This window comes from Erinaceus europaeus, chromosome 18, assembly GCF_950295315.1.
Source record: "Erinaceus europaeus chromosome 18, mEriEur2.1, whole genome shotgun sequence".
Taxonomy (NCBI): Eukaryota; Metazoa; Chordata; class Mammalia; order Eulipotyphla; family Erinaceidae; genus Erinaceus; species Erinaceus europaeus.
Window position 1 is genome coordinate 37635846 of NC_080179.1, and position 19148 is coordinate 37654993.

At 36.1% G+C, this 19148-nt stretch overlaps 1 long non-coding RNA gene across 1 annotated transcript in view; it reads left to right on the forward strand.

The window, feature by feature from the left end:
* LOC132534264 (uncharacterized) overlaps positions 1-19148 on the forward strand; it is a 346152-nt gene that overhangs the window by 182077 nt on the left and 144927 nt on the right. The window lies entirely within an intron of this gene.

A 19148-nucleotide genomic window follows, 5' to 3' on the forward strand; every position in this document is an offset into this window, starting at 1 on the left:
CAAAAATGGGAAGAGGATATGAAGAAAACTTTCACTTAAGAGGAGATCCAAAAGGCTAACAAACGTATGAAAAACTGCTCCAGGTCGCTAAATGTCAGAGAAACATATAAAAGAAGAGACTGAGATACCATCTCACTCCTGTGAGAATGGCATACATCAAAAAGGACAGCAGCAACAAATGCTGGAGAGGCTGTGGGGACAGAGGAACCCTTCTGCACTGCTGGTGGGAATGTAAATTGGTCCAACCTCTCTGGAGAGCAGTCTGGAGAACTCTCACAAGGCTAGACATGGATCTTCCATATGACCCAGTAATTCCTCTCCTGGGGAAATATACCAAGGATTCTATAATGCCCAATCAAAAAGATATGTGTACACCTATGTTCATAGCAGCACAATTCATAATAGCTAAAACCTGGAAGCAACCCAGGCGCACAAAAACAGATGAGTGGCTCAGAAAGCTGTGGTACATATACACAATGAAGTACTATACAGCTACTAAGAACAGTGAACCCACCTTCTCTGACCCATCTTTCAGGGAGCTAGAAGGAAATATGTTAAGTGAGCTAAGTCAGAAAGATAAAGACGAGTATGGGATGATCCCACTCATCAACAGATGTTGAGAAAGAAGAACAGAAAGGAAAACTAAAACAGGATCTGATTAAATTAAGAATAGGGCACCAAAGTACAAACCCCATGGTGAGGGGAAGGGTGGACATTTGGCTTCCAGGGCATCAGGGTGGGGAGGGCACAGGTGGGTAGGTAGATGGTACACAGAAGTCTGGTGGTGGGAATTGTGTGGTTGTACCCCTCCTATCCTAATTATCCTTTTATAATCCTAATTTTAATTATCCTTTTAATTATCCTAATTATCCTTTCGTTAATGTCTCATTTTTTAATTAATAAGAAAAAAATCATGTTAAGTGAAATAAGACACAAACAGAAGGATGAATTTGGAATGATCTCACTCTCAGCCAGAAGTTGACAAACAGGATCAGAAGAGAAAACACAAGTAGAACCTAAACCAGAATTGGCGTATTGCACCAAAGTAAAAGACTCTGAGGTTGGTGGTGGTCGGGGAGAATACAGGTCCAAAAGGCTGCCAGAGGACCTAGTGGGGGTTGTATTGTTACAGGGAAAACTGGGAAATGTTATGCATGTACAAACTATTATATTTACTGTCAAATGTAAAACATTAATTCCGCAATAAAGTAATTTAAAAAAAAGTGACTTCACCATTTTCAGCCAATTTTGGATGGTGCTTGAAAAAAAACATGTTAAGTGAAATAAGTCAAAAACAGAAGAATGAATATAGGGTGATCTCACTCTCAGACAGAAGTTGAAAAACAGGATCAGAAGAGATACAAGTAGAACATGAACTGGATTTGTATTTCATCAAAGTAGAAGACTCTAGTTTGGATGGGGGGGAAGTACAGGTCAAAAAAGGATGACAGAGAACCCAGTGGGGGTTGTAATTTTATGTAGAAATCTGGAAAATGTTATGCATGTACAAACTATTGTATTTACTGTGGAATGTAAAACATTAATTCCCCAATAACGAAATTTTTTAAAATGGACATACCATATGACCTCTTCTAAATTTCTATCCAAAGGACATAAAAGCATTAGTCTTAAGAGATCTGTGCACACCTATACTCATGGCAGTACTATTTGTAATATCCAACATTTGGAAAACCCAAGTATCTTACAACAGATGAGCTGTTAAGGAAGTCAATATCTTACTACACAGATGTAAGAAATGACGAAATCTTCTGTTTTATTATAACATGGATAGAACTAAAACAGGTCATGTTGAGCAAAGTAAACCTGAAAAAATAAAAATGCTGGATAATCCCACTCTTTCTTAAGAGAGAAAAAGACAGTATAGAGTGAAACTTCACCACCACCACCTCTCATAAGATATAAATAAAGAAAAGGAAAGAAGTGAAAGAAAAATCCAGGTTAAACCTTGGACTAGGTCTGGTCTCTTATGGAAAAATCAAAGATTCTGAACAAATGTAGGGGCTGAGAGAGCACCAGGGACCCAATACACTATATGGAGGAAGACTTCAGTTAGTCATGGCTGTGGTGTGCAGACATCTGTTACAGGAAGATTAGAAGCTATGGTCATGTGACAACAATTGTCTTATAAATCATTATTTCCATCAGTAAAGTGATTAGACAGACTTGTCCTGTGGGTAGTTAATGGCGTAGTTGGTTGAGTGCACATGTTATCTCACACAAGGACTTGGGTATCAGGCTCTGGGTCCCCACCTATGGTGTGTGTGTGTGTGGGGGGCCTGAGTGCATGTTCCATAAGTGGTGAAGCAGTGTTGCAGGTGTCTCTACTTCTCACTCACTCTTCATCTCTCCTTCTCAGTTTCTGTGTGTGTGTCAAATAAATAAATAATAAAACAATTTATCCTTCCATGTAGACATCTGTTCCCTAAAAATGAGATCATATCAAAATATTTTGTACCGTGTGCTTTAATATATGGGGTTGTCAGAAAAGTTAAGATGTATTTTTCTATATTTTTCTATGTAAAAATACATCAAGACTTTTCTGAAAACCCAGTGTTTGAACTGTTTGTTATTACAATAAACTATCTTATAACATGTACACATTCAGCATATGTCTATGCTAGCCAACAGAAAATACCATATATTTTCAAAATACTGCAAACACAGCCATTGTCCAACAATACATCATGGAAGCCATACATTACTGATGGTGTTGAATCATATTGAGATTTAGTATAAAAGGATGGGTTGAATGAAAGGAAACAGGAGTAAGCAAATATTTGTATTCCCTCTCTATTTAGTTCCTATTGGGATTACTAAGTAATTGGGTAACAGATACACTGAGAGAACTGCAAGACAGGGTACTGAGAATTATTTAAGGTTTTTTGAGTTTATAAAATACAAGATGGTATCTATTTATTACAAACATAGATGAGATTACACAAAAACATTTAATGGTGAGATATAGACTTAAACCAGCATATGCTTCTATTACTCAGAGATCACCTGACTTTGGACAAATAAATTACTGAGTATTTATTGAAAACATTTCACTGATTACTGACCTGGACATAAGTGGTACGCCAGTGGAAAGTTCAGAACTCTACACTTTTTCTAACCAAAGTAAAACATTTTAATCAAGAATAATTAGTATGACAATTTTATAATAATCCTTCACCCACCAGTTCATCTATCTGTTCAAGCTATCTACCTTCTCATTCTCCTTTTCAACAGATCATTATTAAGATGCTTCCCCAATGTGAAGGGATATATATTTTGAGTGGCAAAAAGAGATGAGGTGAAATATTATTTTCATAAATGACAGGCCAAATATGTACTTAAATACATATGAGTAAATATGTCTACATATGTTTCTGAGGACATTGAGTCTAGATTTTTCCAAATTCCCCCCATTCATCTGGAAAGTGAAGGCTTGTTTCTTTGACCTAACAAAATACTCATGCATGAGAAAGGTCACAAATGGCATTGGACTGTGAGATTGGACTATATGTATTTTTAAAAAGCTAGAGGGAAACAGAAAGTTCTCCACTTAAAATTAGTTTTCAAAACAGAGAGTAATTAGGTTTAGAAGAAAACTCAGTAAAAGTTGTTATGTGACTATGCTATTAGAATTAAGAGGTAACAGATTTCCCAAGTGATAACAGATAATTTGCCATTTAGCCTGTAATGAGGTTTAAAAAAAAAATAAGATGCTCAACAAGATATCAGCAGTAACTAGAAAGGCATTTTTTTTTTTTTGCAGATACACTGGTATGTGTTTATTCCTTTTGTCCTTATCAAGGATACAAATTGCTTAATTCAAAATACTCTCAACAGTCATCATTAGTGTCCTCCACCAAAGGTTTCAATTGACCATCTACCAAACAATCTCTGTTGACTAGTTTCTCCCTCTTGCTACACATACACGTCAGCTTTTCCTAGTTTTCTGCCAAGCTATTTCTGTTGTTAGCCATCTGGGTCAGATGTGATGGCATAGGAAGCAAAATAGAAACACAGCCTTCAGTATTGTGTAATAATTGTGTTTTTACTTGAAATATCCATATAAATATGATGCAATCTTTAAATACATATGCAAATCATGTGCAAATTATATGCTAATACATGTGTGGCCTACCTAACTATTACATATAACTGAATGCAGCCTTTGGGAAAAATCTTATTGGAGATCATTGGTCTAATGAATATTGCTGCTGCATGCTAATTATAGTGACATGTGTGCTGTTGTATTGCCCCTTAGTGGCGAGGAGGATGACAGAGGTTAGTTGAAGGTAGATGACAGGATCTGACAGGATCCTGTCTGTGATCAGAGAGTAGATAGAAAACTTTCTCTGTTTTCTAAATCCAAATTTTACAACTTTACATGTAAATGACAAAGCAGCATTGGCTAGTTAGTGATGATGGGTTGAATAAGACAGGAGGCTAAGACATGAAAGACATGGAGAACCACCAAAGTTTCCCCTTTCCTTACCATAGTGTTTCAAGAATTGTTCACTGTTTACCAGAAGACCAACTCATAGAGAATATTCATAATGTGAAAATATACTTACATACACTTACACAATGCACATTTACATTCCAAAAATAAGACAAGCTGAAATGATTTAATAATTCCCTTGAAAGATGCTAATTCACACAGATTTATGAACCTCAGCAAGTCTATCACATCAGTGAGTCTCCAGTCACTTAACTCTTTGAATAGATTAAAAAAATATATTGTACTGTTTAGAGGATCGAGGAATATGAAAGATAAAAACCTGCTATCCCATCCGAATTGAATGGCTACTAAAGTATTTTCATAACTAGATATCTTCTTTATTCTAATTTTTAATTTATGATATTTGTCTATCCTAATTAGAGATAAACTCAGTATTTGAGAGATGACCCACACTTATATAAGCTATAAACTAAGAGAAAAATGGAAAATTAGCTATAATTATGAAGCAGAATATTAAACAAGCATAATTTGTGACTGCATTTAGGAGTTTTAATACCATCATTTGAGACTTATGACTAACAGATTGAATTGTGGCTGAAGAGTAAAAGAATTATCTTAATTATTCATTACCCTAATTAGATTAATTAATTTAAGCAGTCTCTCTGCTTGAAAGAAGTACTTTCCTGAACTTGTTCAGCAATCACATCTACATTCATTAAAGTCAAAACAGACATAAAATTGTTAGTGATTAGTTTATGTCAAAGTCGAGAGAGCAAAGGACTTGCCAAAAACAGTGGTCAGAAAATAGCTTCAGAAGAGATTTCCTTGGTTTCTAAGACTTACAGATTCTTGCTAGATTCTTCTTTCATAGCTTGTCAAGAGACATCATTTTATTCCTTCCAAGAGTGTCTTGGAGTTTTGTCTAAAATTAAGGATTTGATCAGTGGGGGTAAAATCCACTGGATTTCTAAGAGTAGAACTTGTTATTTCTAACATTTAGAAGAAGGCAGCAATTACTATTTTGCTCCTCTCAGTCATCATGGATGCCTTCCTTACTGTGGGCGTAAAATCAAGTACATAAATATCCCTTAGAACCAGGGGGTACAGCAGTTAAGTCATATCCCACTTATGTAGTACAAAGGAGAAATTTGAGAAATAAGCCTAAGTTCAGTCTTGGTTCTCTAGCAGGGGTATTTTTTATAAGTATTGTGTATATATCTGCAATTAGAGATGAATAGTTAGAAGTTTATCCTCAGTCCTGAGAAGTTTTCTTACCCTACAAGCAGCATTAAGAACAGTGCTCACTGTGCTTTTCTACCATGGGAATGAGATGATAGTAGAAAACACTTTTGGCATAACCCTTTTATTGAATTTTTTGATTTGACATCTTAATAATCAAATGTAAAGTTGTGTTCACAATGCACAGTAAGTTGCACTGAAACTGAATACCACATTTTCTCTCACACACATGAGTTAATTACTAAAATTAAGTCATTGTCCAGTTGTTAAGGACTTAATTATTTGGAAGCAAATTGATTTATCCTCCCCCCCTCTTTTTATTTCAATAAAATCCTTACCTGCTGTGCTAAGCAGAAGGAGAAAGTATGTTATGAAATAAAATTGAAGGTTTAAATATGTTTGATCACAGTTTTCTCTTGGTATGAAATGTGTGAAATCAACAGATTCAATACTTTTAGCTTCAGGAAATGCTTGAGTCTCTGAAAGGCATATAATTGAGTGTACCTGTGGTACAAGGCTATGTCTAATCAGTTGGCTGTGTAGCTTTGTAGAGTCAAGTGTCACTCATTTGCCTCCCCTGAGATCTGTGGATAGAAGAGGAGGAGGAGGAGTAAGACAAAGACAGATAACCATGTTGACCACTGGAGTTCATGGTTAACAGCTTAATCATCTAAGTTCAGCTATCACTCGTAAACAAACCTGTGTGAGTTAGGGACATTTCATAATTGACAATAGAAGGATAGTGCTGCCAGAATGAGAAGCTACATTAAGTGTGTTTCATTTGATTTTTCTGATTATATTTCTAATAGCTTAAATACCTGCACTGATAGAACGGTTAACCACCTGCATTATAATGCCACCTGATGCGTTTATTTTGGAACAGTAACAGATTTCCGTAATTTGAGCTCAAGTTCCTCTGAAAATTCTTTTACTAATGGGTCCTAAATTAATCTTTGTGCCTGATCTGCAAGTGGTGTAATAAGGCAACAATCAATGTGAGAATTGCCATTACATGGTAATATCCTGAGCACTTTTTCTAGTCAAATTGCTTCAGTGGATAGTTAAATTAAAAATAAAAATTTGCACTGGCATTTCCATTTTACTATGGAGTTTCAGTGTTGGAATAGCACCCAGCTTAAAAAAATCAATTCAGCAAAATATTTGCATAGCACTATGTGAGGAAGGTTAAGTGAATAGGCACTAAACCTGCACCAGCAAGTGAGCAAATAGATGCAGAATGCCTCGAGTTCCATAGAGTTTCCAAGCATTTCATTTATTTGGGGCTGAAGATAGAATGGAACTCCAAAGAATTCTTTATCCTAACAGCACAAAGTCTAATTTTTGAAAATCTAATGAATCTTTTTGAGAAGCTATGGATCCACTCCTCCTGGCTCAAGAGAAAAAGGAAGAAGAGAAGAAAGGAAGGAAAGAAGGAAGGAAGGAAGGAAGGAAGGAAGGAAGGAAGGAAAGAAAGAAGGAAGAAAGGAAGGAAGGAGAGAAGGAAGGAAGGAAGGAAGAAGGAAGGGAAAAAAAGCATATGCAGAAACATGGCATCAATGTTTATCAAGATAGTCAAATGAAAATATTTCATTCCCTTTTGTTTAGAAACGAATCTAGTCCTAAAAAAAACCCATAGAAGTGGAAAAGATGAAATAGTTGTCTATCCTTAGACAACTTTATTTTAAAAAACAGACTTCAACATACTACACGAATACATAGCACTGAGTCTTATGATAGCACTTATTGTTCCTCTGAGTCAGTGCATAGTCCATGCTGAATATGGTATTATTCAAGGAAGCATGCAATAATGCCACCACAGGGAATAATGTGGTAGTTCCACAGAACTTCCAGTGCTTACTAGAAGTACAATTATAATTATGATAATAATAGTGATTATTTCTACTGCAATATCTACTATCATCTTTTTATATGAGTATGGTAGAGTTGAGCTGGGAGTCATGAGTGTAGGCAGTGGTACTAGTTTTAACACAAGTGTTTGCGACCGTGTTTGAGTCACTTAGCCAGTGTCCATCAGAGTCTGAGCAGCTGTAAAATGTGGAGGCTAAAGAATCATAATGAGGGAGACCAGCGGTAGCACAGCTGGTTAAGTGCAAATGGCACAAAGCTCAAAGACCCGCGTAAGGATCCTGGTTCAAATCATCAGCTCCCCACCTGCAAGGGAGTTGCTTCACAAGCGGTGAAGCAGGTCTGCATGTATCTATCTTTCTCTCTCCCTCTCTGTCTTCCCCTCCTTTCTCCATTTCTCTCTGTCCGACAACAATAAAAACGACTACAACAATAAAAAACAAGGGCAACAAAAGGGAATAAATAAATATAATAATAATAATCAGAGTGATACTTAAACATAACATTTCTGTATGTGATACATTGGTGTGAAAGGAATGAAATATGGCCTTTGGAGTCTACATGATCTAGGTTAATATTTATACTCACTATGTGTGCAACTGATCAAGAACACCATCTCTCTCCGTTTTTCAAAACAGGCATACGTCTGAAAGTCAAGATTAAAAGGTAATAAACTTAGTTTACTGAATTATTTGTTCATTTCTCATAATTATGATGACTTCTTTATATTACCATGAATGTAGTCAGTCATATCTGTACCCAAGAATTAGGAAACTAGGTTTGCTGTGTCTACTACTTTTTTTATTACCTTTTATTATTTATTTATTTATTTATTTATTTTCCCTTTTGTTGCCCTTGTTGTCTTGTTGTAGTTATTATTGTTGTTATTATTGATGTCGTCGTTGTTGGATAGGACAGAGTGAAGTGGAGAGAGGAGGGGAAGACAGAGAGAGGGAGAGAAAGATAGACACCTGCAGACCTGCTTCACTGCTTGTGAAGCGACTCCCCTGCAGGTGGGGAGCCAGGGGCTCAAACCAGGATCCTTATGCTGGTCCTTAGGCTTTGTGCCATGTGTGCTTAATCCTCTGCTTACCACCAGACTCCCTACTGCTGTGTCTACTTCCTACCAGACTGCCATAGCAGCCTTTGTCCCACATGGCAGGAAAAGAATTGACAGCATCATTCTGAAATTGAAATGCTCAAATCAAAAATGTCAGTCTTAGGAGATAACAAAGAAACTGTAGAAATAGAAACTGACGTTTGCCCTCTAAGAAAGTCAGGCTTGTTGTTTAATATTTTTCAATATTTTATTTATTTTATTTTTGAGAGAGATGCAGAGAGAGATAGACATAGAGAGAAACCAGAGCACTGCTCAGCTCTGGTTTATGGTAGTGGTGGGGACTGAATTTGAGGCTTTGGAGCCTCAGGTATGAGAGTCTGTTTGCATAACCATTATGCTATCTACTTTGCCCTCAGGCTTGTCATTTAACTTGCTCTGCCCAAAACTAGGTTCTCAAAAAGGACTGACTTCATTACAAGGCTGACAAATGTTCAAAGACCAGAGTAACATTCTGTGAAATGATAAGATGGACCAATGAAAAGTAAAATAGCCAAGGGTTCACTTTTTCAATATTGTTTTAAATTCTTTCCCTACTTCGGCTGAGCTCACTAGAACTTCTGAAATACAAATCTATGGGAAATCATATTATGGTCAGACACTGGAGACAGGAATGATAGGTGTGACTCCAGTTTGAACAGGGTTGACTATTGGACAAGGAATCTGACTTGAGTGTCCTTGTGGAGCAGGACATTGAAGTATGGACTGACAAGTGATGGAATAGATCTAAAACGTTTGTAGGACATGTATCATAAAATGAGTGAAATATGTTGACTCGATTAAGGGACATTATGAGAAATTGTATCATTACTATTCTATTTGTTTCTGTGATAAATGAAGAATTCCATTTTCTTGACTCTCATTTAAGATCTTCCATACTCACAATGTCTTCCAAATCTACTTTGGGAAAGAGATCCATTTGTAAAGTTTACTGTATTTGTCTCTTGATCCAAATTGTGTATGTCATTTTGTGCTACCCAAGATGAATATTGTGGTAATAATAGTCTTATTTTCTTTCCAGGTAATGGTCAGATTTCAGACCATTAGGATATATCACAATATGTTTGTGAAATATAATATTTTCTTAGTGGTAAAATGGATAGAGTAAAAAAAAAAAAAAGTAGGACAATTTGAATTTGTGCCATTCTTAGCATTGAGGAGAAATTATACTTTTTAATATCTTTAATTTCATTCAGTAATATATTCTAGTTCAAGATTTGACAATGGAGTAGTGTGTGTATCTTGACCATGTGAGGATGACTGACTTCTCTGAGAAGAGATATTATCTATTAACTTCCTCAAAGCTCACTGTGTGGATAGAAAAGCAGTATTGAGAAAGAGATCTCAGAGGAACTAAATTTCTGACAAAAACATTACCTGAGCAAGAAGGAATGATAGATGAAATGCCAGTCACTCCTCTCTCTAGAAAGGAATAATGAGGTATATGTAAAGAATCAGTTAATAGGTACCCGTTGAAATGCAAAGAAAGACTAGTAAGAATATAAATAGCTTATTTTCTGTGACCTCTGAGCTCAATTTATACTTAATAATCTAAAAACAAAAAAACTTACTAAAATCTAATTGATATTTTGGTAATTTTTTTAAGTTTTACGAAAATAAATATCCCCATCATTGGGAAACAGAATAATGAAATTCACTGATGTTAAAAGCATGTTGTCCCCCCAACCTGTACTTACTTATTAATTTCTCTCAGCTCTGAAAATTCAATTTTTACTTATTTCTGCCTCTAGTACCAGTCACTCCCCAAAGAGGTCACTGAGTTCTACAACTCTGACTTCCCCATTCGCCTTCAAACTTATTGTTGCTTTCAAGCATTTTTGTTGTTGTTGTCCTGTGGTCTGGATGGTTTACAGTAAATACAGTTGCTGATACATCTGTAAAATTTATCAGCTTTATTACACCATAGCCTAGGTCCTTCTCCACCATCAGGCACCATGATCTGAAAGCCATCCCCTACCCACCCAATCCTTTGCTTTAGAACAATACACAAAACCTAGTCCAAGTTCTATTTTGTGTTTCCCCTTTCTGATCCTATTTCTCAGCTGTCCATGAGTGAGATTATGCCATATCCTCATTCTCTTTCTGGTTTATCTTACTTAATGCAACTCCCTTAAGCTCCATCCAAGATTAGGTGGAGGTGAATTCATCATTCTTAATAGCTAAGTAATACTACATTGTATATAAAGAGCACAACATACTCAGTCACTTGTCTGTTGTTGGACACCTGGATTGTTTCCAGGTTTGGGCTATTAAAATTGTGCTGCTATGAACATAGGTGTACACAGATCTTTTTGGATGGTTGTGTTTGGTTCCTTAGGATATATCTACAGGAAAAGAATTTCAGGGTCATAGGGTAGGGGCACTTCTAGCCTTCTCAGAGTTCTCCAGACTGCTCTCCACAGAAGTTGGACCAATCGACATTCCCACCAGCAGTACAGGAGGCTTCCTTTGCCCCCACAACCTCTCCAGTATTTGTTGCTGCTACCTTTTCTGATGGAAGACATTATCACTGGAGTGAAGTGGTATCTCATTGCTGTTTAATTTGTATTTCTCTGACTATCAGTGACCTGGAACAATATTTTCATATGTCTGTTGGACTTTTGGATCTCTTCTTTGGTGGATATTCTGTCCATATCCTCTCCAAATTTTCAGATGTGGTCATTTGTTTTTTCATTATGAATTTGTTGAGCTCTTTATATATTTAGGTTACTAGTCTCTTGTCTGATGTATGGCATTTAAAGATTTCTCATTCTGTAAGATATTTCTTTGTTTAGCTAGTGGTTTTATTTTCTGTCAGAAGCTTTTCTATTTATATAGTTCTAGTGGTTTATTTTTGTTTTTTATCTTCTTGCAATTTGACTTGAGTCATTGTCTGTTAGACCAGAAACTATCAAATACATAAAGAAAAAAATATTGGCAAAACTCTTTTCCATCTATGTCTTGTAGGTATCTACAATGACTCAAGTCAAATTGCAAGAAGATAAAAAACAAAAATAAACCACTAGAACTATATAAATAGATACCTACAAGACATAGATGGAAAAGAGTTTTGCCAATATTTTTTTCTTTATGTATTTAATAGTTTCTGGTCTAACGTACAAGACCTTGATCCATTTGGAGTTTACATTTGTGTGTGGTGAAATGTAGTGGCTCAGTTCCATTATTCTGCACATTTCTATCCAATTTTCCCAGCAGCATCTGTTGAAAAGACTCTACTTTTCCCATTTAATATTTTGGGCCACTATCAAAAAATAGTTATCTGTATGGGGGTTTATTTCTGGGCTCTCAGTTCTGTTCCATGGGTCAGCATGTCTATTTTGATTACAATGTCCCCATAATAGTTTTTGATCTAGGAGCATGATGCCTCCAGTTCTATTCTTTTATTTCAATATTGCTTTGGTGATTCTAGGTATTTTCTGGTTCCAGATAAGCTTTTTTTCTATTCTGTTTTTTTAAAAGGTGGTAGATCACCTCCACACCTATGGACATCTAATCTTTGATAAGGGGACCCAAAGTATTAAATGGAAGAAGGAGGCTCTCTTCAATAAATGGTGCTGGGAAAACTGGGTTATAACAGGTAGAAGAATGAAATTGAACCACTTTATCTCACCAGAAACAAAAATCAACTCCAAATGGATCAAAGACCTGGATGTCAGACCAGAAACTATCAAATACTTAGAGGAAAACATTGATGAAACACTTTCCCACCTAAACCTCAAGGACATCTTTGATGAAACAAACCCAATTGCAAGGAAGACTAAAGCAGAAACAAACCAATGGGACTACATCAAATTGAAAAGCTTCTGCACAGACAAAGAAACTATCACACAAACAAAGAGACCCCTCACAGAATGGGAGAAGATCTTCACATGCCAAACATCAGACAAGAGGCTAATCACCAAAACAGAGAACTCAGCAAACTTAGCACCAAAAAAGCAAATGACCCCATCCAAAAATGGGAAGAGGATATGAACAAGACATTCACTTCATAGGAGATCCAAAAGGCTAACAAACATATGAAAAACTGTTCCAGGTAGCTGATTGTCAGAGAGATGTAAATAAAGACTACATTGCGATACCACCTCACTCCTGTGAGAATGGCATACATCAAAAAGGACAGCAGCAACAAGTGTTGGAGAGTCTGTGGGGACAGAGGAACCCTTCTACACTGCTGGTGGGAATGTACATTGATCCAGCCTCTCTGGACAGCAGTCTGGAGAACTCTCACAAGGCTAGACATAGACCTTCCATTTGACCCAGTAATTCCTCTCCTGGGGATATACCCCAAGGACTCCATAATGCCCAACCAAAAAGATGTGTGTACATTTATGTTCGTAGTAGTACAATTCATAATAGCTAAAACCTGGAAGGAACCCAGGTGCCCAACAGCAGATGAGTGGCTGAGAAAGCTGAGGTATATATACATGATGGAATACTATGCAGCTGTGAAGAACAATGAGCCCACCTTATCTGACCCATCTTGGACAGAGCTAGAAGGAATTATGTTAAATCAGCTAAGCCAGAAAGATAAAGATGAGTATGGAATGTCCCCACTCATCAACAGAAGTTGAGAAAGAAGAACAGAAAGGGAAACTAAAAGCAGGATCTGATTAAATTGAGAGCAGGGCACCAATGTAAAAACACTGTGGTGAAGGGGAGGGTGGCCATTGGGCTTCCCGGCACGGCGGTGGGGGTGGGGTGGGGATGGGACACAGTCTTTTGGTGGTGGGAGTGGTGTTTATGTACAATCCTATTAAAGTGTAAACATTATGTAAACCACTATTTAATTAATATGAGAGGCGAAAAACTGATGATATGTCCAGAACTTTTTAAAACACAGACTGAGGCTTTTTAATACATAAGCTGTTTTTGATATGTTCTCTCCCAAAAGCCTAGACCAGAGACAACAGAAGCAACCAATAGCACAGCTATATACAAGATGCTGAGTACTATACCCCAAACCCTATCAAAGGGACTTTCCAAAGCTAACCCTATCACCAAATAATGTGATGATAACAATAACTATCTATTGTCTTCTTGAACTCTTAAGACAACAGGAACCTCACATTCCCACTATAGAGCCTATATTTCCCCCAGTCCTAGAACCTTAGGGTGGGGCCCACTTTTCTGCATGCTGCTCTCAATTCAAATCAAATAATATTGCATCCACGGATCACAACCTAATCAACAGAACGAGTGCCACCCCAGCATGCTTCACTTCAGACTGTGACCAGAGACTTCAGGTGTGGAATGACAACCCTTCAGCTTCATCACTTGGGTAAGACCTTTCCTATCATAGTATTCTCTAATTCCATTCCAGGTGTTCCACTCCCCAATAAAGTCCCCAAACCTAGATATAGTCCAGGTTCCCTGAGATAGAGCATAGGTTCACCCGTGCCCATAAACTAGGGGAAAAATATATACCTGAAAGCAGAAGTACACAAGAGCATGCAGGGAATACCCCCAACACTTCATCTGCACTATTACAGTCTTTAGGTCCATGATTGTTCAACAATTTGTTTGGCTTTGTATTTTAACTCTTTTCAGCCACCAGCTTCCAGATGCCAGCGAGATGCTGACCAGACTTCCCTGGACAGATGACCCCATCTATGTGTACTGAAGCTCCACTTCCTCAGAGCCCCACCCTACTAGGGAAAGAGAGAGACAGACTGGGAGTATGGATCGACCAGTCAACGCCCATGTTCATTGGGGAAGCAATTACAGAAGCCAGACCTTCCACCCTCTGCAACCCACAACGACCCTGGATCCATACTCCCAGAGAGACAGAGAATGAGAAGGCTATCAGGGAAGGGGGTGGGATGTGGAGAATGGGTTATGGTAATTGTGTGAAATTGTACCCCTCTTATTCTGTGGTTTTATTAATGTCTCCTTTCTTAAATAAAAAAAAATAAGTGATTCTGCCTAAAAAAAAAAGTGATGGATCTCTGATGGATATTGAATTAAATTTGTATATGTATAATATTCATTATGATGGTGTTAAATCTTCCAGTCTATGAACATGGGATATCTTTCTACTTTTTTATACCATTTTCTGTTTCCTTAAATAGTGACTCATAATTTTCAGTATACAGATATATCACTTCTTTTGTTAGTTTAACTTCTAGATATTTTATGGTTTATTCTGCTGTAGTGAATGGGACTTATTTCTGGATTTATTTTTTATCTAACATAGTGCTTGCATAAAGGAATTATGCTAAATTGTGTATATTAATATTTGCATTTTACACTTAAATATATTGCCTGATAATTTCCTGGAGCTTCCTGCTGGATTCTTTAGGTCTTTCTATGTATACTATGTAAATCATTGCATCTGTAAATAGGGACATTTTAACTTCTCTTCCAGCCTGTACCCCTTTAATTCCTTTCTCTTGTTTATTTGCTATGAAAAGAATTTCCAATACCAGGTTGAACAGTAATAGTGAATGTGATTGTTTCTTTTGTCACAGTTCAGAATCTTAACTTTTTCCAGTATCTTGCTGCTTTGATTTCTGTCTGAAAGACGGCCTTCATTTTGCTTCTGTCTCCTTGTTAAAGAACTCTGTTCTACCTAGACACAGCTTTCTTGGTTCCAGACCTGGGAGCAGTAGAGGAAATTGACACCCAGAAACAAATGGATTGTCAAGGAAGTGAGTCAAGAGGGTAAACACTCACCTTGAGTCTTTTTAATTTTTTTAGTTTTATTTATTTATTTATTTGGTAAAGATAGACAGAAATAAAGAGAAGGGGTGGAAGAAGAGGGAGAGAGAGAGAGAGATACAGAGAGACATCTGCAGCCTTACTTCACCACTTTCAAAGCTTCCCCCGCAGGTGCAGACCAGGGGCTTGAAAAATCATCTGGTAGATGTCTTTTGTCTCTACTTATTTCACTAAGTGTAATCACCTCTACTTCCACCCATTTTGTCGGAAAATATACAATATTACCACATTTTATTGCAGGGTAGTATTCTAAAGGATATATATATATATATATTAGCTTCTTTAGCCAGTCATCTGTTGATGGGCATTTAGTTTCTGAATATGTATATTCTTTAAAAAATTCTACAGAGAAATTATACAAGATAATATTTTTCATCAAAATAAGAATTTGTTTCCAAATTAAGTTTTTTCATATACAGAAGGCTAGCATGTACCATGGAGATCTTGGAACAAGAACTTGGATTTAATGTTTGTCCAGTTTCTACATTTAAGTAGTTTTATATAAGACCCCAGCTTCTGATCTTGGTTTACTGACTCCTCCAGTCTCATTCATGTTTTTCAAGATTCTTTATGAGTGATTTAATAGTGCTTCATAATCTTATAATATTATAAAGGAATAGTTTCACATATCACCCATCACCAGTGTTCTGTGCCCAGCCCTCAATAACTTCCATAAATTTCAGTCTTAGAAATGGTTTTGCTACTTTTTTTTCCAAGTTCATATGTTTAGATTTTGTATGTTTCACAAATGAGTCAACACCTAGCAGCTGCCTTTCACATCTTTGCTTACTTCACTAAGCATTTCACCCCATTTCCATTGATTTTATCTTGTAGGATACAATATCATCTTTTTTTAATTGTGGAATAGTATTCCATTGAATACGTAAACTATAATTTCATTGTCAAGTTGTTTGCCAATAATGATTTAGATTGATTCCACTCCTTAGCTATTTATTGTGAATGATGTAGCTATGAACATGGGAGTCCTTAAATCCCTTCAAAATTGTATTTCTTTGTTTCTTGTAATATGCCTGCAAGTAGAATTTCTGTATCATAAATATTTCCATTCTTATTTGCTAAATACCATTGATAGTACTTTCCATGCATACATTTCCCCTAGCAGTGTAACAACATCCCTCTTTCTCTGCATGCTCATCAACACTTGTTATCTCCTAGTTGTTTTATGTAGGCCATTCCCAAAAGTGTAATGTAGAATCTCCATGTGGTTTTAACTTGCATTCCTCTAATAAGCCAATTGATCTATGTCTGTATATATTCTTTAGAAAACTATTTAGTCAGATCTTCTGCCCACTTTTTAATTGATGTTGTTGTTGTTGTTGAGCTCTATGACTTTATATATGTTTGATATCAATCTTTTGTCAGATGGGTGATGTGCAAATATTGAATTCCAGTTACTGGGTAGACTTTTTATTGTGGAATTCAGAATCATATGTACGGTCTCACCAGCTGTGCTGTATAGTAAGAGAGTCTGACATATAGTAGCAATACAGAAATTTCTATTCAAAACATGATTGCCTGCCTTACTGACTAATGGAATGAGTGAATGAACAGATGAATGAATGAAGTGGTAAGAACAATGCAAACGTCCCTTTAAAACATTTTTTAATGCTAGAAATACTAAATAAGGTTGCTTGTTTAGTAGTCATTAATTCCCTACTATAGGAGTCAACCCAGGGAGACTCCAATTTAAAATGACAGGAAACTGAGCAGGTTCCAAGTTGAAGAGAGGTCACTGGACAGAAACACTACTAAAGACTCCAGGAAACTAAAGATTGAAGAGAGAGAAAAAGAGAGAGAGAGAGAGAGAGAGAGGCTAAAACTACCTGCCTTGATTCATTACTATTATTCCTAATTATGGCAAATGAAAGATTACTTTCCTTTGCTTCTCAGGGAAGCATATTTTAAAGCATCTGTAACTAGAACCTCAATAAACAAAGGAGATAAGAAAATGAATCCAATGTTTAATTACCAAATATTCTACCTCTAAAATTAAAGAAAAAAATGCTCAAATAATTCAGTTTTACTTGGTCTCATTAGTCTGATTTCCTAGTATTTAGCCTTAATTATGTGATACATAAGCCCTAATTATGTGGTACATATACAGTGTGCTCTCTAAAGGTAAAGATCAGAACAGATACTGGCTTAAATGATAAAATATGTTAAATTATTAATGATAATTAATCTTACAAAATAGGTATAATTAGCTTAAGTGCTTTATATATTACTCTTAATAACATTACAAATAATATGACAAGGTTGATAACTTGAAAAATAATTTATTGAGAAAAGGCGAAGCAGACTTTTTTTCCCTCTTAGGAGGGCCCAGGGATTGTTTGGGTGCTATCAAAATATATCTAGTTGTCCTAGTTGAAAAGGTGAGTTTGCCTTCACCCATTGAATTCTGTGTTGTAAACAAAACAAGGGTATTTATTTTTAAAAGGAACACTAGAATGTTCACAGCAGATGAGAACATTGAGGGAATTCCACTAAAGAAGAATCAGAAACCTGGATACTAAAGTGGCAGTACCATTCAGCCTCAGCCTTCAGATAATTTTCTTTTGTCTTGTGCTAGTTTCACCATTTTAGGAAAATTTGTCCAGATGATTTGTGATGAAATTTAAGAAATTGTATTTCTTTTCCAGCAGATGAGCTCTCATTGTGGGTAGTATCGACAAAAAGAACTCTCACTGGACATAGGCAGAGAAGCCATTGTTGGATTTGCTGAAGGCTTCTATGGTTCTATTAATCACGTATTATTGTAATGCCTGTACTTACATATTGTAAGTGGTTTGATGGAAAATATTTTTGTGAGACTCATTACTATATATTATATATGGGTAACAATATTATACATTACATCAGGTAATGTACTCTGAAATCTTATGATAAATTTCTATTTGAAATTAATTCTAAGAAAGAATGGAAGAGTTGAAAAAAATTTTAAAGTTTAAAACTGAAAAAAAAATATATATATACTGTGAATTTTTAAACAGCAGTTTCTAGTTTTAGTCACACACACACAGAAACATCCTCAGAGTTATTAATAATGGGTAAGCACGTGTGTGTGTGTGTGTGTGTGTGTGTGTGTGTGTGTGTGTGAGATTGTGTGTGTGTGATTGTTCCATGGAAGTAAAATAGAAGGAAACCCATTTTATGGCTGTAATAATCAGGTAAATCATCAAAGGAAATGGAGCATTTAAGTTAAGAATTTTAAACTTTTCACAAGGACAGACTAGCATGCTTTTCTTCTTCTTTTTTTATATATTAAATCCATTTGTCAAGCCGACTGAATATATATCTTCAGGAGAGGTGTAAGGTAGTTACAGAGGACTAACCAATTTACATTAAAGGATTTTGAAAATAATGCAGTAGTATTCATTTCACAGAAGATGATATATTTGTTATTTAATGATATTACCATTAGTAGCAAAAACTTAGGTATTCAAGATTTATTTTATTTAGCATATAATGAGAGAGAAGGAGAGAGATGCTTTCACAAAGAGAAGGAGAGAGAGAGAAATCAAAGCATCTCTGTTGTACATGAGGGATGGAACATGGGACTTTAGGCACATAGGTACCCCACCAGTTAAGCTGTTTCTCCAGTGTCTCGGTGTTTATAATAAAGAACATGGGTTCAAAGATGAGGGAAAGGGAAGGTTTAGAAAGAATAAAGCTACTCTCTGTCAAATTGTA